This window comes from Rhinoderma darwinii, unplaced genomic scaffold (assembly GCF_050947455.1).
Source record: "Rhinoderma darwinii isolate aRhiDar2 unplaced genomic scaffold, aRhiDar2.hap1 Scaffold_4610, whole genome shotgun sequence".
NCBI classification, from domain to species: domain Eukaryota; kingdom Metazoa; phylum Chordata; class Amphibia; order Anura; family Rhinodermatidae; genus Rhinoderma; species Rhinoderma darwinii.
Genome location: NW_027464006.1, coordinates 1 through 22,822, shown reverse-complemented (window position 1 = coordinate 22,822; position 22,822 = coordinate 1). Strand labels below are relative to the sequence as shown.

The 22,822-nt window shown below is 47.8% G+C and overlaps 16 non-coding genes across 16 annotated transcripts; all 16 read right to left on the bottom strand.

Moving 5' to 3' along the window:
- Window positions 1–231: 231 nt before the first annotated feature.
- On the bottom strand, window positions 232–422 carry LOC142718340 (U2 spliceosomal RNA). The gene has a single exon (XR_012872470.1). It is a non-coding gene; the product is annotated as a U2 spliceosomal RNA (small nuclear RNA).
- A 1,268-nt stretch (window positions 423–1,690) lies between these two features.
- Window positions 1,691–1,881, bottom strand: LOC142718339 (U2 spliceosomal RNA). The gene has a single exon (XR_012872469.1). It is a non-coding gene; the product is annotated as a U2 spliceosomal RNA (small nuclear RNA).
- A 1,288-nt stretch (window positions 1,882–3,169) lies between these two features.
- On the bottom strand, window positions 3,170–3,360 carry LOC142718337 (U2 spliceosomal RNA). The gene has a single exon (XR_012872467.1). It is a non-coding gene; the product is annotated as a U2 spliceosomal RNA (small nuclear RNA).
- Window positions 3,361–4,668: 1,308 nt separating this feature from the next.
- On the bottom strand, window positions 4,669–4,859 carry LOC142718336 (U2 spliceosomal RNA). The gene has a single exon (XR_012872466.1). It is a non-coding gene; the product is annotated as a U2 spliceosomal RNA (small nuclear RNA).
- Window positions 4,860–6,147: 1,288 nt separating this feature from the next.
- LOC142718321 (U2 spliceosomal RNA) lies at window positions 6,148–6,338 on the bottom strand. The gene has a single exon (XR_012872450.1). It is a non-coding gene; the product is annotated as a U2 spliceosomal RNA (small nuclear RNA).
- Window positions 6,339–7,626: 1,288 nt separating this feature from the next.
- Window positions 7,627–7,817, bottom strand: LOC142718335 (U2 spliceosomal RNA). The gene has a single exon (XR_012872464.1). It is a non-coding gene; the product is annotated as a U2 spliceosomal RNA (small nuclear RNA).
- A 676-nt stretch (window positions 7,818–8,493) lies between these two features.
- LOC142718334 (U2 spliceosomal RNA) lies at window positions 8,494–8,684 on the bottom strand. The gene has a single exon (XR_012872463.1). It is a non-coding gene; the product is annotated as a U2 spliceosomal RNA (small nuclear RNA).
- Window positions 8,685–9,968: 1,284 nt separating this feature from the next.
- Window positions 9,969–10,159, bottom strand: LOC142718333 (U2 spliceosomal RNA). Its single transcript, XR_012872462.1, has one exon. It is a non-coding gene; the product is annotated as a U2 spliceosomal RNA (small nuclear RNA).
- Window positions 10,160–11,455: 1,296 nt separating this feature from the next.
- Window positions 11,456–11,646, bottom strand: LOC142718332 (U2 spliceosomal RNA). Its single transcript, XR_012872461.1, has one exon. It is a non-coding gene; the product is annotated as a U2 spliceosomal RNA (small nuclear RNA).
- Window positions 11,647–12,946: 1,300 nt separating this feature from the next.
- Window positions 12,947–13,137, bottom strand: LOC142718330 (U2 spliceosomal RNA). The gene has a single exon (XR_012872460.1). It is a non-coding gene; the product is annotated as a U2 spliceosomal RNA (small nuclear RNA).
- Window positions 13,138–14,417: 1,280 nt separating this feature from the next.
- LOC142718329 (U2 spliceosomal RNA) lies at window positions 14,418–14,608 on the bottom strand. The gene has a single exon (XR_012872459.1). It is a non-coding gene; the product is annotated as a U2 spliceosomal RNA (small nuclear RNA).
- Window positions 14,609–15,884: 1,276 nt separating this feature from the next.
- On the bottom strand, window positions 15,885–16,075 carry LOC142718328 (U2 spliceosomal RNA). Its single transcript, XR_012872458.1, has one exon. It is a non-coding gene; the product is annotated as a U2 spliceosomal RNA (small nuclear RNA).
- A 1,289-nt stretch (window positions 16,076–17,364) lies between these two features.
- Window positions 17,365–17,555, bottom strand: LOC142718317 (U2 spliceosomal RNA). Its single transcript, XR_012872447.1, has one exon. It is a non-coding gene; the product is annotated as a U2 spliceosomal RNA (small nuclear RNA).
- Window positions 17,556–18,847: 1,292 nt separating this feature from the next.
- Window positions 18,848–19,038, bottom strand: LOC142718374 (U2 spliceosomal RNA). The gene has a single exon (XR_012872503.1). It is a non-coding gene; the product is annotated as a U2 spliceosomal RNA (small nuclear RNA).
- Window positions 19,039–20,334: 1,296 nt separating this feature from the next.
- LOC142718362 (U2 spliceosomal RNA) lies at window positions 20,335–20,525 on the bottom strand. Its single transcript, XR_012872492.1, has one exon. It is a non-coding gene; the product is annotated as a U2 spliceosomal RNA (small nuclear RNA).
- Window positions 20,526–21,813: 1,288 nt separating this feature from the next.
- LOC142718350 (U2 spliceosomal RNA) lies at window positions 21,814–22,004 on the bottom strand. The gene has a single exon (XR_012872480.1). It is a non-coding gene; the product is annotated as a U2 spliceosomal RNA (small nuclear RNA).
- Window positions 22,005–22,822: the final 818 nt, after the last annotated feature.

Here is a 22,822-nt window from a genome sequence, read left to right as displayed (position 1 = left end):
AATGAGGTGTTCCAATGTGAAATGCCGGAAACACAGAAACACAGACGACACACAACAAGAGGTGGCAATCTATTCATTAATTGCATTTAATCAATGAGCTCATTATCACTCATGCATTGTCCAACAGGTGTTGAAATAATGGGATTAAAAGGGGAGATCCCTTCAGAAAGACAGAAACAATAGCAAAGACAAAAAACACTTTTGGAATCTGCTTTTAGTCAACACATAAGGAAAGGGTGCACCGGTCCTGGAAATACTGCAATACCAGGTCAATGCGTGGAGTGGACAGAGCAAGCTCTATTTCCATCTCCCTGTTCTAAAAATCCATTTAATATATGGTCCCCAGATAGGGGACGTATCAGATATTAAACTGATAAGAACAGATACTACACTTGATCTTAGCCAAAAGGCCGAGAAGCGATAACCCGAACGGGCCGCGCGTTGCCCGAGCCTGCCCGATACTGCTGTTCAGCCCTTGCAGCGATTCAGCCTACTTCTAGGCAATTCCATGGGGCCCTGCAGGCTCACACACTCACAGCTACACGGGAGGTGAATAAAGGCCGGAGAGGAAGCCAGACAGGATTTGCTTCTTTTGCTTGCACCACAATGCAGTGCTGAAAGAGGAGGAATCTACATAAAAACGCCTTCCTGGCAACGCCCAAATGCCCTGCTGCCATGCAGATAAACACTGGCAGCGGCAGCAAGTGCATGCCCACAGCCACCCCTTGTTCCTTCACACCTTGTATCAGCTGTAATCCAGTCCAGTCCAGTGCTGCCTGCTGAGCAGCACTGACCAACACTGCCTGGGCCCAGGCTTTTATCTCTGAGGCCCCATTATGATGTCAGAAAGCTGGCTCTGGAATCCTGAGGGCTCCACTATGACACGTGCAAAGTTCCGTCTGAACTTTATATAAGACGGTGAGGCTCAGTCAGTCACTCAGTGTTGCCTGAGAGGGCAACACTGCAACAGCCGGCCGCCAGGCTGTCTTTTTTTTGCACAGCTAGTTGCCTCCAGGAGGCCACAAGAGGGAGACAAGGGACTGCAAAATGGAAAATAGGCATCCACCAACTTTACAGACAACTTCTCCTTGCTCCTACAACCTCCATCCTTGCACAGTTTGTTATTCTTCTAGGTAACATAGTAACAAATCCAAATTGCTGCTCTCTTTGTAGGCAAGCAAGGCTTTGTTGCAACTGCAATTCTTACTTCTTCTTGAAATGTAGGGACGACAGTACATTCCATCACATCCATCTAGTGTACACAGGTAGGTCCATTGTGGCGGGCAGGCGAGCGGGCGGGCTGCTTTATTGGCTGTTTGCTGTTCCCCTACTCCACTCCACTATTTGACTGTTGTGCTGCATCAATCAATCAATCAATCAATCAATCAATCAATCAGTGGCTGGCTCAGGTGCAGCTCTTTAACTTACCTAAAAGGGCGGAGAGAAGACAAGGAAGGTGAATGAGGTGTTCCAATGTGAAATGCCGGAAACACAGAAACACAGACGACACACAACAAGAGGTGGCAATCTATTCATTAATTGCATTTAATCAATGAGCTCATTATCACTCATGCATTGTCCAACAGGTGTTGAAATAATGGGATTAAAAGGGGAGATCCCTTCAGAAAGACAGAAACAATAGCAAAGACAAAAAACACTTTTGGAATCTGCTTTTAGTCAACACATAAGGAAAGGGTGCACCGGTCCTGGAAATACTGCAATACCAGGTCAATGCGTGGAGTGGACAGAGCAAGCTCTATTTCCATCTCCCTGTTCTAAAAATCCATTTAATATATGGTCCCCAGATAGGGGACGTATCAGATATTAAACTGATAAGAACAGATACTACACTTGATCTTAGCCAAAAGGCCGAGAAGCGATAACCCGAACGGGCCGCGCGTTGCCCGAGCCTGCCCGATACTGCTGTTCAGCCCTTGCAGCGATTCAGCCTACTTCTAGGCAATTCCATGGGGCCCTGCAGGTTCACACACTCACAGCTACACGGGAGGTGAATAAAGGCCGGAGAGGAAGCCAGACAGGATTTGCTTCTTTTGCTTGCACCACAATGCAGTGCTGAAAGAGGAGGAATCTACATAAAAACGCCTTCCTGGCAACGCCCAAATGCCCTGCTGCCATGCAGATAAACACTGGCAGCGGCAGCAAGTGCATGCCCACAGCCACCCCTTGTTCCTTCACACCTTGTATCAGCTGTAATCCAGTCCAGTCCAGTGCTGCCTGCTGAGCAGCACTGACCAACACTGCCTGGGCCCAGGCTTTTATCTCTGAGGCCCCATTATGATGTCAGAAAGCTGGCTCTGGAATCCTGAGGGCTCCACTATGACACGTGCAAAGTTCCGTCTGAACTTTATATAAGACGGTGAGGCTCAGTCAGTCACTCAGTGTTGCCTGAGAGGGCAACACTGCAACAGCCGGCCGCCAGGCTGTCTTTTTTTTGCACAGCTAGTTGCCTCCAGGAGGCCACAAGAGGGAGACAAGGGACTGCAAAATGGAAAATAGGCATCCACCAACTTTACAGACAACTTCTCCTTGCTCCTACAACCTCCATCCTTGCACAGTTTGTTATTCTTCTAGGTAACATAGTAACAAATCCAAATTGCTGCTCTCTTTGTAGGCAAGCAAGGCTTTGTTGCAACTGCAATTCTTACTTCTTCTTGAAATGTAGGGACGACAGTACATTCCATCACATCCATCTAGTGTACACAGGTAGGTCCATTGTGGCGGGCAGGCGAGCGGGCGGGCTGCTTTATTGGCTGTTTGCTGTTCCCCTACTCCACTCCACTATTTGACTGTTGTGCTGCATCAATCAATCAATCAATCAATCAATCAATCAATCAATCAATCAATCAATCAGTGGCTGGCTCAGGTGCAGCTCTTTAACTTACCTAAAAGGGAGGGCGGAGAGAAGACAAGGAAGGTGAATGAGGTGTTCCAATGTGAAATGCCGGAAACACAGAAACACAGACGACACACAACAAGAGGTGGCAATCTATTCATTAATTGCATTTAATCAATGAGCTCATTATCACTCATGCATTGTCCAACAGGTGTTGAAATAATGGGATTAAAAGGGGAGATCCCTTCAGAAAGACAGAAACAATAGCAAAGACAAAAAACACTTTTGGAATCTGCTTTTAGTCAACACATAAGGAAAGGGTGCACCGGTCCTGGAAATACTGCAATACCAGGTCAATGCGTGGAGTGGACAGAGCAAGCTCTATTTCCATCTCCCTGTTCTAAAAATCCATTTAATATATGGTCCCCAGATAGGGGACGTATCAGATATTAAACTGATAAGAACAGATACTACACTTGATCTTAGCCAAAAGGCCGAGAAGCGATAACCCGAACGGGCCGCGCGTTGCCCGAGCCTGCCCGATACTGCTGTTCAGCCCTTGCAGCGATTCAGCCTACTTCTAGGCAATTCCATGGGGCCCTGCAGGTTCACACACTCACAGCTACACGGGAGGTGAATAAAGGCCGGAGAGGAAGCCAGACAGGATTTGCTTCTTTTGCTTGCACCACAATGCAGTGCTGAAAGAGGAGGAATCTACATAAAAACGCCTTCCTGGCAACGCCCAAATGCCCTGCTGCCATGCAGATAAACACTGGCAGCGGCAGCAAGTGCATGCCCACAGCCACCCCTTGTTCCTTCACACCTTGTATCAGCTGTAATCCAGTCCAGTCCAGTGCTGCCTGCTGAGCAGCACTGACCAACACTGCCTGGGCCCAGGCTTTTATCTCTGAGGCCCCATTATGATGTCAGAAAGCTGGCTCTGGAATCCTGAGGGCTCCACTATGACACGTGCAAAGTTCCGTCTGAACTTTATATAAGACGGTGAGGCTCAGTCAGTCACTCAGTGTTGCCTGAGAGGGCAACACTGCAACAGCCGGCCGCCAGGCTGTCTTTTTTTTGCACAGCTAGTTGCCTCCAGGAGGCCACAAGAGGGAGACAAGGGACTGCAAAATGGAAAATAGGCATCCACCAACTTTACAGACAACTTCTCCTTGCTCCTACAACCTCCATCCTTGCACAGTTTGTTATTCTTCTAGGTAACATAGTAACAAATCCAAATTGCTGCTCTCTTTGTAGGCAAGCAAGGCTTTGTTGCAACTGCAATTCTTACTTCTTCTTGAAATGTAGGGACGACAGTACATTCCATCACATCCATCTAGTGTACACAGGTAGGTCCATTGTGGCGGGCAGGCGAGCGGGCGGGCTGCTTTATTGGCTGTTTGCTGTTCCCCTACTCCACTCCACTATTTGACTGTTGTGCTGCATCAATCAATCAATCAATCAATCAATCAATCAATCAATCAATCAATCAATCAATCAATCAATCAATCAATCAGTGGCTGGCTCAGGTGCAGCTCTTTAACTTACCTAAAAGGGAGGGCGGAGAGAAGACAAGGAAGGTGAATGAGGTGTTCCAATGTGAAATGCCGGAAACACAGAAACACAGACGACACACAACAAGAGGTGGCAATCTATTCATTAATTGCATTTAATCAATGAGCTCATTATCACTCATGCATTGTCCAACAGGTGTTGAAATAATGGGATTAAAAGGGGAGATCCCTTCAGAAAGACAGAAACAATAGCAAAGACAAAAAACACTTTTGGAATCTGCTTTTAGTCAACACATAAGGAAAGGGTGCACCGGTCCTGGAAATACTGCAATACCAGGTCAATGCGTGGAGTGGACAGAGCAAGCTCTATTTCCATCTCCCTGTTCTAAAAATCCATTTAATATATGGTCCCCAGATAGGGGACGTATCAGATATTAAACTGATAAGAACAGATACTACACTTGATCTTAGCCAAAAGGCCGAGAAGCGATAACCCGAACGGGCCGCGCGTTGCCCGAGCCTGCCCGATACTGCTGTTCAGCCCTTGCAGCGATTCAGCCTACTTCTAGGCAATTCCATGGGGCCCTGCAGGCTCACACACTCACAGCTACACGGGAGGTGAATAAAGGCCGGAGAGGAAGCCAGACAGGATTTGCTTCTTTTGCTTGCACCACAATGCAGTGCTGAAAGAGGAGGAATCTACATAAAAACGCCTTCCTGGCAACGCCCAAATGCCCTGCTGCCATGCAGATAAACACTGGCAGCGGCAGCAAGTGCATGCCCACAGCCACCCCTTGTTCCTTCACACCTTGTATCAGCTGTAATCCAGTCCAGTCCAGTGCTGCCTGCTGAGCAGCACTGACCAACACTGCCTGGGCCCAGGCTTTTATCTCTGAGGCCCCATTATGATGTCAGAAAGCTGGCTCTGGAATCCTGAGGGCTCCACTATGACACGTGCAAAGTTCCGTCTGAACTTTATATAAGACGGTGAGGCTCAGTCAGTCACTCAGTGTTGCCTGAGAGGGCAACACTGCAACAGCCGGCCGCCAGGCTGTCTTTTTTTTGCACAGCTAGTTGCCTCCAGGAGGCCACAAGAGGGAGACAAGGGACTGCAAAATGGAAAATAGGCATCCACCAACTTTACAGACAACTTCTCCTTGCTCCTACAACCTCCATCCTTGCACAGTTTGTTATTCTTCTAGGTAACATAGTAACAAATCCAAATTGCTGCTCTCTTTGTAGGCAAGCAAGGCTTTGTTGCAACTGCAATTCTTACTTCTTCTTGAAATGTAGGGACGACAGTACATTCCATCACATCCATCTAGTGTACACAGGTAGGTCCATTGTGGCGGGCAGGCGAGCGGGCGGGCTGCTTTATTGGCTGTTTGCTGTTCCCCTACTCCACTCCACTATTTGACTGTTGTGCTGCATCAATCAATCAATCAATCAATCAATCAATCAATCAATCAATCAATCAATCAGTGGCTGGCTCAGGTGCAGCTCTTTAACTTACCTAAAAGGGAGGGCGGAGAGAAGACAAGGAAGGTGAATGAGGTGTTCCAATGTGAAATGCCGGAAACACAGAAACACAGACGACACACAACAAGAGATGGCAATCTATTCATTAATTGCATTTAATCAATGAGCTCATTATCACTCATGCATTGTCCAACAGGTGTTGAAATAATGGGATTAAAAGGGGAGATCCCTTCAGAAAGACAGAAACAATAGCAAAGACAAAAAACACTTTTGGAATCTGCTTTTAGTCAACACATAAGGAAAGGGTGCACCGGTCCTGGAAATACTGCAATACCAGGTCAATACGTGGAGTGGACAGAGCAAGCTCTATTTCCATCTCCCTGTTCTAAAAATCCATTTAATATATGGTCCCCAGATAGGGGACGTATCAGATATTAAACTGATAAGAACAGATACTACACTTGATCTTAGCCAAAAGGCCGAGAAGCGATAACCCGAACGGGCCGCGCGTTGCCCGAGCCTGCCCGATACTGCTGTTCAGCCCTTGCAGCGATTCAGCCTACTTCTAGGCAATTCCATGGGGCCCTGCAGGCTCACACACTCACAGCTACACGGGAGGTGAATAAAGGCCGGAGAGGAAGCCAGACAGGATTTGCTTCTTTTGCTTGCACCACAATGCAGTGCTGAAAGAGGAGGAATCTACATAAAAACGCCTTCCTGGCAACGCCCAAATGCCCTGCTGCCATGCAGATAAACACTGGCAGCGGCAGCAAGTGCATGCCCACAGCCACCCCTTGTTCCTTCACACCTTGTATCAGCTGTAATCCAGTCCAGTCCAGTGCTGCCTGCTGAGCAGCACTGACCAACACTGCCTGGGCCCAGGCTTTTATCTCTGAGGCCCCATTATGATGTCAGAAAGCTGGCTCTGGAATCCTGAGGGCTCCACTATGACACGTGCAAAGTTCCGTCTGAACTTTATATAAGACGGTGAGGCTCAGTCAGTCACTCAGTGTTGCCTGAGAGGGCAACACTGCAACAGCCGGCCGCCAGGCTGTCTTTTTTTTGCACAGCTAGTTGCCTCCAGGAGGCCACAAGAGGGAGACAAGGGACTGCAAAATGGAAAATAGGCATCCACCAACTTTACAGACAACTTCTCCTTGCTCCTACAACCTCCATCCTTGCACAGTTTGTTATTCTTCTAGGTAACATAGTAACAAATCCAAATTGCTGCTCTCTTTGTAGGCAAGCAAGGCTTTGTTGCAACTGCAATTCTTACTTCTTCTTGAAATGTAGGGACAACAGTACATTCCATCACATCCATCTAGTGTACACAGGTAGGTCCATTGTGGCGGGCAGGCAAGCGGGCGGGCTGCTTTATTGGCTGTTTGCTGTTCCCCTACTCCACTCCACTATTTGACTGTTGTGCTGCATCAATCAATCAATCAATCAATCAATCAATCAATCAATCAATCAATCAATCAGTGGCTGGCTCAGGTGCAGCTCTTTAACTTACCTAAAAGGGAGGGCGGAGAGAAGACAAGGAAGGTGAATGAGGTGTTCCAATGTGAAATGCCGGAAACACAGAAACACAGACGACACACAACAAGAGGTGGCAATCTATTCATTAATTGCATTTAATCAATGAGCTCATTATCACTCATGCATTGTCCAACAGGTGTTGAAATAATGGGATTAAAAGGGGAGATCCCTTCAGAAAGACAGAAACAATAGCAAAGACAAAAAACACTTTTGGAATCTGCTTTTAGTCAACACATAAGGAAAGGGTGCACCGGTCCTGGAAATACTGCAATACCAGGTCAATGCGTGGAGTGGACAGAGCAAGCTCTATTTCCATCTCCCTGTTCTAAAAATCCATTTAATATATGGTCCCCAGATAGGGGACGTATCAGATATTAAACTGATAAGAACAGATACTACACTTGATCTTAGCCAAAAGGCCGAGAAGCGATAACCCGAACGGGCCGCGCGTTGCCCGAGCCTGCCCGATACTGCTGTTCAGCCCTTGCAGCGATTCAGCCTACTTCTAGGCAATTCCATGGGGCCCTGCAGGCTCACACACTCACAGCTACACGGGAGGTGAATAAAGGCCGGAGAGGAAGCCAGACAGGATTTGCTTCTTTTGCTTGCACCACAATGCAGTGCTGAAAGAGGAGGAATCTACATAAAAACGCCTTCCTGGCAACGCCCAAATGCCCTGCTGCCATGCAGATAAACACTGGCAGCGGCAGCAAGTGCATGCCCACAGCCACCCCTTGTTCCTTCACACCTTGTATCAGCTGTAATCCAGTCCAGTCCAGTGCTGCCTGCTGAGCAGCACTGACCAACACTGCCTGGGCCCAGGCTTTTATCTCTGAGGCCCCATTATGATGTCAGAAAGCTGGCTCTGGAATCCTGAGGGCTCCACTATGACACGTGCAAAGTTCCGTACAGAAACACAGACGACACACAACAAGAGGTGGCAATCTATTCATTAATTGCATTTAATCAATGAGCTCATTATCACTCATGCATTGTCCAACAGGTGTTGAAATAATGGGATTAAAAGGGGAGATCCCTTCAGAAAGACAGAAACAATAGCAAAGACAAAAAACACTTTTGGAATCTGCTTTTAGTCAACACATAAGGAAAGGGTGCACCGGTCCTGGAAATACTGCAATACCAGGTCAATGCGTGGAGTGGACAGAGCAAGCTCTATTTCCATCTCCCTGTTCTAAAAATCCATTTAATATATGGTCCCCAGATAGGGGACGTATCAGATATTAAACTGATAAGAACAGATACTACACTTGATCTTAGCCAAAAGGCCGAGAAGCGATAACCCGAACGGGCCGCGCGTTTCCCGAGCCTGCCCGATACTGCTGTTCAGCCCTTGCAGCGATTCAGCCTACTTCTAGGCAATTCCATGGGGCCCTGCAGGCTCACACACTCACAGCTACACGGGAGGTGAATAAAGGCCGGAGAGGAAGCCAGACAGGATTTGCTTCTTTTGCTTGCACCACAATGCAGTGCTGAAAGAGGAGGAATCTACATAAAAACGCCTTCCTGGCAACGCCCAAATGCCCTGCTGCCATGCAGATAAACACTGGCAGCGGCAGCAAGTGCATGCCCACAGCCACCCCTTGTTCCTTCACACCTTGTATCAGCTGTAATCCAGTCCAGTCCAGTGCTGCCTGCTGAGCAGCACTGACCAACACTGCCTGGGCCCAGGCTTTTATCTCTGAGGCCCCATTATGATGTCAGAAAGCTGGCTCTGGAATCCTGAGGGCTCCACTATGACACGTGCAAAGTTCCGTCTGAACTTTATATAAGACGGTGAGGCTCAGTCAGTCACTCAGTGTTGCCTGAGAGGGCAACACTGCAACAGCCGGCCGCCAGGCTGTCTTTTTTTTGCACAGCTAGTTGCCTCCAGGAGGCCACAAGAGGGAGACAAGGGACTGCAAAATGGAAAATAGGCATCCACCAACTTTACAGACAACTTCTCCTTGCTCCTACAACCTCCATCCTTGCACAGTTTGTTATTCTTCTAGGTAACATAGTAACAAATCCAAATTGCTGCTCTCTTTGTAGGCAAGCAAGGCTTTGTTGCAACTGCAATTCTTACTTCTTCTTGAAATGTAGGGACGACAGTACATTCCATCACATCCATCTAGTGTACACAGGTAGGTCCATTGTGGCGGGCAGGCGAGCGGGCGGGCTGCTTTATTGGCTGTTTGCTGTTCCCCTACTCCACTCCACTATTTGACTGTTGTGCTGCATCAATCAATCAATCAATCAATCAATCAATCAATCAATCAATCAATCAGTGGCTGGCTCAGGTGCAGCTCTTTAACTTACCTAAAAGGGAGGGCGGAGAGAAGACAAGGAAGGTGAATGAGGTGTTCCAATGTGAAATGCCGGAAACACAGAAACACAGACGACACACAACAAGAGGTGGCAATCTATTCATTAATTGCATTTAATCAATGAGCTCATTATCACTCATGCATTGTCCAACAGGTGTTGAAATAATGGGATTAAAAGGGGAGATCCCTTCAGAAAGACAGAAACAATAGCAAAGACAAAAAACACTTTTGGAATCTGCTTTTAGTCAACACATAAGGAAAGGGTGCACCGGTCCTGGAAATACTGCAATACCAGGTCAATGCGTGGAGTGGACAGAGCAAGCTCTATTTCCATCTCCCTGTTCTAAAAATCCATTTAATATATGGTCCCCAGATAGGGGACGTATCAGATATTAAACTGATAAGAACAGATACTACACTTGATCTTAGCCAAAAGGCCGAGAAGCGATAACCCGAACGGGCCGCGCGTTGCCCGAGCCTGCCCGATACTGCTGTTCAGCCCTTGCAGCGATTCAGCCTACTTCTAGGCAATTCCATGGGGCCCTGCAGGCTCACACACTCACAGCTACACGGGAGGTGAATAAAGGCCGGAGAGGAAGCCAGACAGGATTTGCTTCTTTTGCTTGCACCACAATGCAGTGCTGAAAGAGGAGGAATCTACATAAAAACGCCTTCCTGGCAACGCCCAAATGCCCTGCTGCCATGCAGATAAACACTGGCAGCGGCAGCAAGTGCATGCCCACAGCCACCCCTTGTTCCTTCACACCTTGTATCAGCTGTAATCCAGTCCAGTCCAGTGCTGCCTGCTGAGCAGCACTGACCAACACTGCCTGGGCCCAGGCTTTTATCTCTGAGGCCCCATTATGATGTCAGAAAGCTGGCTCTGGAATCCTGAGGGCTCCACTATGACACGTGCAAAGTTCCGTCTGAACTTTATATAAGACGGTGAGGCTCAGTCAGTCACTCAGTGTTGCCTGAGAGGGCAACACTGCAACAGCCGGCCGCCAGGCTATCTTTTTTTTGCACAGCTAGTTGCCTCCAGGAGGCCACAAGAGGGAGACAAGGGACTGCAAAATGGAAAATAGGCATCCACCAACTTTACAGACAACTTCTCCTTGCTCCTACAACCTCCATCCTTGCACAGTTTGTTATTCTTCTAGGTAACATAGTAACAAATCCAAATTGCTGCTCTCTTTGTAGGCAAGCAAGGCTTTGTTGCAACTGCAATTCTTACTTCTTCTTGAAATGTAGGGACGACAGTACATTCCATCACATCCATCTAGTGTACACAGGTAGGTCCATTGTGGCGGGCAGGCGAGCGGGCGGGCTGCTTTATTGGCTGTTTGCTGTTCCCCTACTCCACTCCACTATTTGACTGTTGTGCTGCATCAATCAATCAATCAATCAATCAATCAATCAATCAATCAATCAATCAATCAATCAATCAGTGGCTGGCTCAGGTGCAGCTCTTTAACTTACCTAAAAGGGAGGGCGGAGAGAAGACAAGGAAGGTGAATGAGGTGTTCCAATGTGAAATGCCGGAAACACAGAAACACAGACGACACACAACAAGAGGTGGCAATCTATTCATTAATTGCATTTAATCAATGAGCTCATTATCACTCATGCATTGTCCAACAGGTGTTGAAATAATGGGATTAAAAGGGGAGATCCCTTCAGAAAGACAGAAACAATAGCAAAGACAAAAAACACTTTTGGAATCTGCTTTTAGTCAACACATAAGGAAAGGGTGCACCGGTCCTGGAAATACTGCAATACCAGGTCAATGCGTGGAGTGGACAGAGCAAGCTCTATTTCCATCTCCCTGTTCTAAAAATCCATTTAATATATGGTCCCCAGATAGGGGACGTATCAGATATTAAACTGATAAGAACAGATACTACACTTGATCTTAGCCAAAAGGCCGAGAAGCGATAACCCGAACGGGCCGCGCGTTGCCCGAGCCTGCCCGATACTGCTGTTCAGCCCTTGCAGCGATTCAGCCTACTTCTAGGCAATTCCATGGGGCCCTGCAGGCTCACACACTCACAGCTACACGGGAGGTGAATAAAGGCCGGAGAGGAAGCCAGACAGGATTTGCTTCTTTTGCTTGCACCACAATGCAGTGCTGAAAGAGGAGGAATCTACATAAAAACGCCTTCCTGGCAACGCCCAAATGCCCTGCTGCCATGCAGATAAACACTGGCAGCGGCAGCAAGTGCATGCCCACAGCCACCCCTTGTTCCTTCACACCTTGTATCAGCTGTAATCCAGTCCAGTCCAGTGCTGCCTGCTGAGCAGCACTGACCAACACTGCCTGGGCCCAGGCTTTTATCTCTGAGGCCCCATTATGATGTCAGAAAGCTGGCTCTGGAATCCTGAGGGCTCCACTATGACACGTGCAAAGTTCCGTCTGAACTTTATATAAGACGGTGAGGCTCAGTCAGTCACTCAGTGTTGCCTGAGAGGGCAACACTGCAACAGCCGGCCGCCAGGCTGTCTTTTTTTTGCACAGCTAGTTGCCTCCAGGAGGCCACAAGAGGGAGACAAGGGACTGCAAAATGGAAAATAGGCATCCACCAACTTTACAGACAACTTCTCCTTGCTCCTACAACCTCCATCCTTGCACAGTTTGTTATTCTTCTAGGTAACATAGTAACAAATCCAAATTGCTGCTCTCTTTGTAGGCAAGCAAGGCTTTGTTGCAACTGCAATTCTTACTTCTTCTTGAAATGTAGGGACGACAGTACATTCCATCACATCCATCTAGTGTACACAGGTAGGTCCATTGTGGCGGGCAGGCGAGCGGGCGGGCTGCTTTATTGGCTGTTTGCTGTTCCCCTACTCCACTCCACTATTTGACTGTTGTGCTGCATCAATCAATCAATCAATCAATCAATCAATCAATCAATCAATCAATCAATCAATCAATCAATCAGTGGCTGGCTCAGGTGCAGCTCTTTAACTTACCTAAAAGGGAGGGCGGAGAGAAGACAAGGAAGGTGAATGAGGTGTTCCAATGTGAAATGCCGGAAACACAGAAACACAGACGACACACAACAAGAGGTGGCAATCTATTCATTAATTGCATTTAATCAATGAGCTCATTATCACTCATGCATTGTCCAACAGGTGTTGAAATAATGGGATTAAAAGGGGAGATCCCTTCAGAAAGACAGAAACAATAGCAAAGACAAAAAACACTTTTGGAATCTGCTTTTAGTCAACACATAAGGAAAGGGTGCACCGGTCCTGGAAATACTGCAATACCAGGTCAATGCGTGGAGTGGACAGAGCAAGCTCTATTTCCATCTCCCTGTTCTAAAAATCCATTTAATATATGGTCCCCAGATAGGGGACGTATCAGATATTAAACTGATAAGAACAGATACTACACTTGATCTTAGCCAAAAGGCCGAGAAGCGATAACCCGAACGGGCCGCGCGTTGCCCGAGCTTGCCCGATACTGCTGTTCAGCCCTTGCAGCGATTCAGCCTACTTCTAGGCAATTCCATGGGGCCCTGCAGGCTCACACACTCACAGCTACACGGGAGGTGAATAAAGGCCGGAGAGGAAGCCAGACAGGATTTGCTTCTTTTGCTTGCACCACAATGCAGTGCTGAAAGAGGAGGAATCTACATAAAAACGCCTTCCTGGCAACGCCCAAATGCCCTGCTGCCATGCAGATAAACACTGGCAGCGGCAGCAAGTGCATGCCCACAGCCACCCCTTGTTCCTTCACACCTTGTATCAGCTGTAATCCAGTCCAGTCCAGTGCTGCCTGCTGAGCAGCACTGACCAACACTGCCTGGGCCCAGGCTTTTATCTCTGAGGCCCCATTATGATGTCAGAAAGCTGGCTCTGGAATCCTGAGGGCTCCACTATGACACGTGCAAAGTTCCGTCTGAACTTTATATAAGACGGTGAGGCTCAGTCAGTCACTCAGTGTTGCCTGAGAGGGCAACACTGCAACAGCCGGCCGCCAGGCTGTCTTTTTTTTGCACAGCTAGTTGCCTCCAGGAGGCCACAAGAGGGAGACAAGGGACTGCAAAATGGAAAATAGGCATCCACCAACTTTACAGACAACTTCTCCTTGCTCCTACAACCTCCATCCTTGCACAGTTTGTTATTCTTCTAGGTAACATAGTAACAAATCCAAATTGCTGCTCTCTTTGTAGGCAAGCAAGGCTTTGTTGCAACTGCAATTCTTACTTCTTCTTGAAATGTAGGGACGACAGTACATTCCATCACATCCATCTAGTGTACACAGGTAGGTCCATTGTGGCGGGCAGGCGAGCGGGCGGGCTGCTTTATTGGCTGTTTGCTGTTCCCCTACTCCACTCCACTATTTGACTGTTGTGCTGCATCAATCAATCAATCAATCAATCAATCAATCAATCAATCAATCAGTGGCTGGCTCAGGTGCAGCTCTTTAACTTACCTAAAAGGGAGGGCGGAGAGAAGACAAGGAAGGTGAATGAGGTGTTCCAATGTGAAATGCCGGAAACACAGAAACACAGACGACACACAACAAGAGGTGGCAATCTATTCATTAATTGCATTTAATCAATGAGCTCATTATCACTCATGCATTGTCCAACAGGTGTTGAAATAATGGGATTAAAAGGGGAGATCCCTTCAGAAAGACAGAAACAATAGCAAAGACAAAAAACACTTTTGGAATCTGCTTTTAGTCAACACATAAGGAAAGGGTGCACCGGTCCTGGAAATACTGCAATACCAGGTCAATGCGTGGAGTGGACAGAGCAAGCTCTATTTCCATCTCCCTGTTCTAAAAATCCATTTAATATATGGTCCCCAGATAGGGGACGTATCAGATATTAAACTGATAAGAACAGATACTACACTTGATCTTAGCCAAAAGGCCGAGAAGCGATAACCCGAACGGGCCGCGCGTTGCCCGAGCTTGCCCGATACTGCTGTTCAGCCCTTGCAGCGATTCAGCCTACTTCTAGGCAATTCCATGGGGCCCTGCAGGCTCACACACTCACAGCTACACGGGAGGTGAATAAAGGCCGGAGAGGAAGCCAGACAGGATTTGCTTCTTTTGCTTGCACCACAATGCAGTGCTGAAAGAGGAGGAATCTACATAAAAACGCCTTCCTGGCAACGCCCAAATGCCCTGCTGCCATGCAGATAAACACTGGCAGCGGCAGCAAGTGCATGCCCACAGCCACCCCTTGTTCCTTCACACCTTGTATCAGCTGTAATCCAGTCCAGTCCAGTGCTGCCTGCTGAGCAGCACTGACCAACACTGCCTGGGCCCAGGCTTTTATCTCTGAGGCCCCATTATGATGTCAGAAAGCTGGCTCTGGAATCCTGAGGGCTCCACTATGACACGTGCAAAGTTCCGTCTGAACTTTATATAAGACGGTGAGGCTCAGTCAGTCACTCAGTGTTGCCTGAGAGGGCAACACTGCAACAGCCGGCCGCCAGGCTGTCTTTTTTTTGCACAGCTAGTTGCCTCCAGGAGGCCACAAGAGGGAGACAAGGGACTGCAAAATGGAAAATAGGCATCCACCAACTTTACAGACAACTTCTCCTTGCTCCTACAACCTCCATCCTTGCACAGTTTGTTATTCTTCTAGGTAACATAGTAACAAATCCAAATTGCTGCTCTCTTTGTAGGCAAGCAAGGCTTTGTTGCAACTGCAATTCTTACTTCTTCTTGAAATGTAGGGACGACAGTACATTCCATCAAATCCATCTAGTGTACACAGGTAGGTCCATTGTGGCGGGCAGGCGAGCGGGCGGGCTGCTTTATTGGCTGTTTGCTGTTCCCCTACTCCACTCCACTATTTGACTGTTGTGCTGCATCAATCAATCAATCAATCAATCAATCAATCAATCAATCAGTGGCTGGCTCAGGTGCAGCTCTTTAACTTACCTAAAAGGGAGGGCGGAGAGAAGACAAGGAAGGTGAATGAGGTGTTCCAATGTGAAATGCCGGAAACACAGAAACACAGACGACACACAACAAGAGGTGGCAATCTATTCATTAATTGCATTTAATCAATGAGCTCATTATCACTCATGCATTGTCCAACAGGTGTTGAAATAATGGGATTAAAAGGGGAGATCCCTTCAGAAAGACAGAAACAATAGCAAAGACAAAAAACACTTTTGGAATCTGCTTTTAGTCAACACATAAGGAAAGGGTGCACCGGTCCTGGAAATACTGCAATACCAGGTCAATGCGTGGAGTGGACAGAGCAAGCTCTATTTCCATCTCCCTGTTCTAAAAATCCATTTAATATATGGTCCCCAGATAGGGGACGTATCAGATATTAAACTGATAAGAACAGATACTACACTTGATCTTAGCCAAAAGGCCGAGAAGCGATAACCCGAACGGGCCGCGCGTTGCCCGAGCCTGCCCGATACTGCTGTTCAGCCCTTGCAGCGATTCAGCCTACTTCTAGGCAATTCCATGGGGCCCTGCAGGCTCACACACTCACAGCTACACGGGAGGTGAATAAAGGCCGGAGAGGAAGCCAGACAGGATTTGCTTCTTTTGCTTGCACCACAATGCAGTGCTGAAAGAGGAGGAATCTACATAAAAACGCCTTCCTGGCAACGCCCAAATGCCCTGCTGCCATGCAGATAAACACTGGCAGCGGCAGCAAGTGCATGCCCACAGCCACCCCTTGTTCCTTCACACCTTGTATCAGCTGTAATCCAGTCCAGTCCAGTGCTGCCTGCTGAGCAGCACTGACCAACACTGCCTGGGCCCAGGCTTTTATCTCTGAGGCCCCATTATGATGTCAGAAAGCTGGCTCTGGAATCCTGAGGGCTCCACTATGACACGTGCAAAGTTCCGTCTGAACTTTATATAAGACGGTGAGGCTCAGTCAGTCACTCAGTGTTGCCTGAGAGGGCAACACTGCAACAGCCGGCCGCCAGGCTGTCTTTTTTTTGCACAGCTAGTTGCCTCCAGGAGGCCACAAGAGGGAGACAAGGGACTGCAAAATGGAAAATAGGCATCCACCAACTTTACAGACAACTTCTCCTTGCTCCTACAACCTCCATCCTTGCACAGTTTGTTATTCTTCTAGGTAACATAGTAACAAATCCAAATTGCTGCTCTCTTTGTAGGCAAGCAAGGCTTTGTTGCAACTGCAATTCTTACTTCTTCTTGAAATGTAGGGACGACAGTACATTCCATCACATCCATCTAGTGTACACAGGTAGGTCCATTGTGGCGGGCAGGCGAGCGGGCGGGCTGCTTTATTGGCTGTTTGCTGTTCCCCTACTCCACTCCACTATTTGACTGTTGTGCTGCAATCAATCAATCAATCAATCAATCAATCAATCAATCAATCAATCAATCAATCAGTGGCTGGCTCAGGTGCAGCTCTTTAACTTACCTAAAAGGGAGGGCGGAGAGAAGACAAGGAAGGTGAATGAGGTGTTCCAATGTGAAATGCCGGAAACACAGAAACACAGACGACACACAACAAGAGGTGGCAATCTATTCATTAATTGCATTTAATCAATGAGCTCATTATCACTCATGCATTGTCCAACAGGTGTTGAAATAATGGGATTAAAAGGGGAGATCCCTTCAGAAAGACAGAAACAATAGCAAAGACAAAAAACACTTTTGGAATCTGCTTTTAGTCAACACATAAGGAAAGGGTGCACCGGTCCTGGAAATACTGCAATACCAGGTCAATGCGTGGAGTGGACAGAGCAAGCTCTATTTCCATCTCCCTGTTCTAAAAATCCATTTAATATATGGTCCCCAGATAGGGGACGTATCAGATATTAAACTGATAAGAACAGATACTACACTTGATCTTAGCCAAAAGGCCGAGAAGCGATAACCCGAACGGGCCGCGCGTTGCCCGAGCCTGCCCGATACTGCTGTTCAGCCCTTGCAGCGATTCAGCCTACTTCTAGGCAATTCCATGGGGCCCTGCAGGCTCACACACTCACAGCTACACGGGAGGTGAATAAAGGCCGGAGAGGAAGCCAGACAGGATTTGCTTCTTTTGCTTGCACCACAATGCAGTGCTGAAAGAGGAGGAATCTACATAAAAACGCCTTCCTGGCAATGCCCAAATGCCCTGCTGCCATGCAGATAAACACTGGCAGCGGCAGCAAGTGCATGCCCACAGCCACCCCTTGTTCCTTCACACCTTGTATCAGCTGTAATCCAGTCCAGTCCAGTGCTGCCTGCTGAGCAGCACTGACCAACACTGCCTGGGCCCAGGCTTTTATCTCTGAGGCCCCATTATGATGTCAGAAAGCTGGCTCTGGAATCCTGAGGGCTCCACTATGACACGTGCAAAGTTCCGTCTGAACTTTATATAAGACGGTGAGGCTCAGTCAGTCACTCAGTGTTGCCTGAGAGGGCAACACTGCAACAGCCGGCCGCCAGGCTGTCTTTTTTTTGCACAGCTAGTTGCCTCCAGGAGGCCACAAGAGGGAGACAAGGGACTGCAAAATGGAAAATAGGCATCCACCAACTTTACAGACAACTTCTCCTTGCTCCTACAACCTCCATCCTTGCACAGTTTGTTATTCTTCTAGGTAACATAGTAACAAATCCAAATTGCTGCTCTCTTTGTAGGCAAGCAAGGCTTTGTTGCAACTGCAATTCTTACTTCTTCTTGAAATGTAGGGACGACAGTACATTCCATCACATCCATCTAGTGTACACAGGTAGGTCCATTGTGGCGGGCAGGCGAGCGGGCGGGCTGCTTTATTGGCTGTTTGCTGTTCCCCTACTCCACTCCACTATTTGACTGTTGTGCTGCATCAATCAATCAATCAATCAATCAATCAATCAATCAATCAATCAATCAATCAATCAGTGGCTGGCTCAGGTGCAGCTCTTTAACTTACCTAAAAGGGAGGGCGGAGAGAAGACAAGGAAGGTGAATGAGGTGTTCCAATGTGAAATGCCGGAAACACAGAAACACAGACGACACACAACAAGAGGTGGCAATCTATTCATTAATTGCATTTAATCAATGAGCTCATTATCACTCATGCATTGTCCAACAGGTGTTGAAATAATGGGATTAAAAGGGGAGATCCCTTCAGAAAGACAGAAACAATAGCAAAGACAAAAAACACTTTTGGAATCTGCTTTTAGTCAACACATAAGGAAAGGGTGCACCGGTCCTGGAAATACTGCAATACCAGGTCAATGCGTGGAGTGGACAGAGCAAGCTCTATTTCCATCTCCCTGTTCTAAAAATCCATTTAATATATGGTCCCCAGATAGGGGACGTATCAGATATTAAACTGATAAGAACAGATACTACACTTGATCTTAGCCAAAAGGCCGAGAAGCGATAACCCGAACGGGCCGCGCGTTGCCCGAGCCTGCCCGATACTGCTGTTCAGCCCTTGCAGCGATTCAGCCTACTTCTAGGCAATTCCATGGGGCCCTGCAGGCTCACACACTCACAGCTACACGGGAGGTGAATAAAGGCCGGAGAGGAAGCCAGACAGGATTTGCTTCTTTTGCTTGCACCACAATGCAGTGCTGAAAGAGGAGGAATCTACATAAAAACGCCTTCCTGGCAACGCCCAAATGCCCTGCTGCCATGCAGATAAACACTGGCAGCGGCAGCAAGTGCATGCCCACAGCCACCCCTTGTTCCTTCACACCTTGTATCAGCTGTAATCCAGTCCAGTCCAGTGCTGCCTGCTGAGCAGCACTGACCAACACTGCCTGGGCCCAGGCTTTTATCTCTGAGGCCCCATTATGATGTCAGAAAGCTGGCTCTGGAATCCTGAGGGCTCCACTATGACACGTGCAAAGTTCCGTCTGAACTTTATATAAGACGGTGAGGCTCAGTCAGTCACTCAGTGTTGCCTGAGAGGGCAACACTGCAACAGCCGGCCGCCAGGCTGTCTTTTTTTTGCACAGCTAGTTGCCTCCAGGAGGCCACAAGAGGGAGACAAGGGACTGCAAAATGGAAAATAGGCATCCACCAACTTTACAGACAACTTCTCCTTGCTCCTACAACCTCCATCCTTGCACAGTTTGTTATTCTTCTAGGTAACATAGTAACAAATCCAAATTGCTGCTCTCTTTGTAGGCAAGCAAGGCTTTGTTGCAACTGCAATTCTTACTTCTTCTTGAAATGTAGGGACGACAGTACATTCCATCACATCCATCTAGTGTACACAGGTAGGTCCATTGTGGCGGGCAGGCGAGCGGGCGGGCTGCTTTATTGGCTGTTTGCTGTTCCCCTACTCCACTCCACTATTTGACTGTTGTGCTGCATCAATCAATCAATCAATCAATCAATCAATCAATCAATCAATCAATCAATCAATCAATCAGTGGCTGGCTCAGGTGCAGCTCTTTAACTTACCTAAAAGGGAGGGCGGAGAGAAGACAAGGAAGGTGAATGAGGTGTTCCAATGTGAAATGCCGGAAACACAGAAACACAGACGACACACAACAAGAGGTGGCAATCTATTCATTAATTGCATTTAATCAATGAGCTCATTATCACTCATGCATTGTCCAACAGGTGTTGAAATAATGGGATTAAAAGGGGAGATCCCTTCAGAAAGACAGAAACAATAGCAAAGACAAAAAACACTTTTGGAATCTGCTTTTAGTCAACACATAAGGAAAGGGTGCACCGGTCCTGGAAATACTGCAATACCAGGTCAATGCGTGGAGTGGACAGAGCAAGCTCTATTTCCATCTCCCTGTTCTAAAAATCCATTTAATATATGGTCCCCAGATAGGGGACGTATCAGATATTAAACTGATAAGAACAGATACTACACTTGATCTTAGCCAAAAGGCCGAGAAGCGATAACCCGAACGGGCCGCGCGTTGCCCGAGCCTGCCCGATACTGCTGTTCAGCCCTTGCAGCGATTCAGCCTACTTCTAGGCAATTCCATGGGGCCCTGCAGGCTCACACACTCACAGCTACACGGGAGGTGAATAAAGGCCGGAGAGGAAGCCAGACAGGATTTGCTTCTTTTGCTTGCACCACAATGCAGTGCTGAAAGAGGAGGAATCTACATAAAAACGCCTTCCTGGCAACGCCCAAATGCCCTGCTGCCATGCAGATAAACACTGGCAGCGGCAGCAAGTGCATGCCCACAGCCACCCCTTGTTCCTTCACACCTTGTATCAGCTGTAATCCAGTCCAGTCCAGTGCTGCCTGCTGAGCAGCACTGACCAACACTGCCTGGGCCCAGGCTTTTATCTCTGAGGCCCCATTATGATGTCAGAAAGCTGGCTCTGGAATCCTGAGGGCTCCACTATGACACGTGCAAAGTTCCGTCTGAACTTTATATAAGACGGTGAGGCTCAGTCAGTCACTCAGTGTTGCCTGAGAGGGCAACACTGCAACAGCCGGCCGCCAGGCTGTCTTTTTTTTGCACAGCTAGTTGCCTCCAGGAGGCCACAAGAGGGAGACAAGGGACTGCAAAATGGAAAATAGGCATCCACCAACTTTACAGACAACTTCTCCTTGCTCCTACAACCTCCATCCTTGCACAGTTTGTTATTCTTCTAGGTAACATAGTAACAAATCCAAATTGCTGCTCTCTTTGTAGGCAAGCAAGGCTTTGTTGCAACTGCAATTCTTACTTCTTCTTGAAATGTAGGGACGACAGTACATTCCATCACATCCATCTAGTGTACACAGGTAGGTCCATTGTGGCGGGCAGGCGAGCGGGCGGGCTGCTTTATTGGCTGTTTGCTGTTCCCCTACTCCACTCCACTATTTGACTGTTGTGCTGCATCAATCAATCAATCAATCAATCAATCAATCAATCAATCAATCAATCAATCAGTGGCTGGCTCAGGTGCAGCTCTTTAACTTACCTAAAAGGGAGGGCGGAGAGAAGACAAGGAAGGTGAATGAGGTGTTCCAATGTGAAATGCCGGAAACACAGAAACACAGACGACACACAACAAGAGGTGGCAATCTATTCATTAATTGCATTTAATCAATGAGCTCATTATCACTCATGCATTGTCCAACAGGTGTTGAAATAATGGGATTAAAAGGGGAGATCCCTTCAGAAAGACAGAAACAATAGCAAAGACAAAAAACACTTTTGGAATCTGCTTTTAGTCAACACATAAGGAAAGGGTGCACCGGTCCTGGAAATACTGCAATACCAGGTCAATGCGTGGAGTGGACAGAGCAAGCTCTATTTCCATCTCCCTGTTCTAAAAATCCATTTAATATATGGTCCCCAGATAGGGGACGTATCAGATATTAAACTGATAAGAACAGATACTACACTTGATCTTAGCCAAAAGGCCGAGAAGCGATAACCCGAACGGGCCGCGCGTTGCCCGAGCCTGCCCGATACTGCTGTTCAGCCCTTGCAGCGATTCAGCCTACTTCTAGGCAATTCCATGGGGCCCTGCAGGCTCACACACTCACAGCTACACGGGAGGTGAATAAAGGCCGGAGAGGAAGCCAGACAGGATTTGCTTCTTTTGCTTGCACCACAATGCAGTGCTGAAAGAGGAGGAATCTACATAAAAACGCCTTCCTGGCAACGCCCAAATGCCCTGCTGCCATGCAGATAAACACTGGCAGCGGCAGCAAGTGCATGCCCACAGCCACCCCTTGTTCCTTCACACCTTGTATCAGCTGTAATCCAGTCCAGTCCAGTGCTGCCTGCTGAGCAGCACTGACCAACACTGCCTGGGCCCAGGCTTTTATCTCTGAGGCCCCATTATGATGTCAGAAAGCTGGCTCTGGAATCCTGAGGGCTCCACTATGACACGTGCAAAGTTCCGTCTGAACTTTATATAAGACGGTGAGGCTCAGTCAGTCACTCAGTGTTGCCTGAGAGGGCAACACTGCAACAGCCGGCCGCCAGGCTGTCTTTTTTTTGCACAGCTAGTTGCCTCCAGGAGGCCACAAGAGGGAGACAAGGGACTGCAAAATGGAAAATAGGCATCCACCAACTTTACAGACAACTTCTCCTTGCTCCTACAACCTCCATCCTTGCACAGTTTGTTATTCTTCTAGGTAACATAGTAACAAATCCAAATTGCTGCTCTCTTTGTAGGCAAGCAAGGCTTTGTTGCAACTGCAATTCTTACTTCTTCTTGAAATGTAGGGACGACAGTACATTC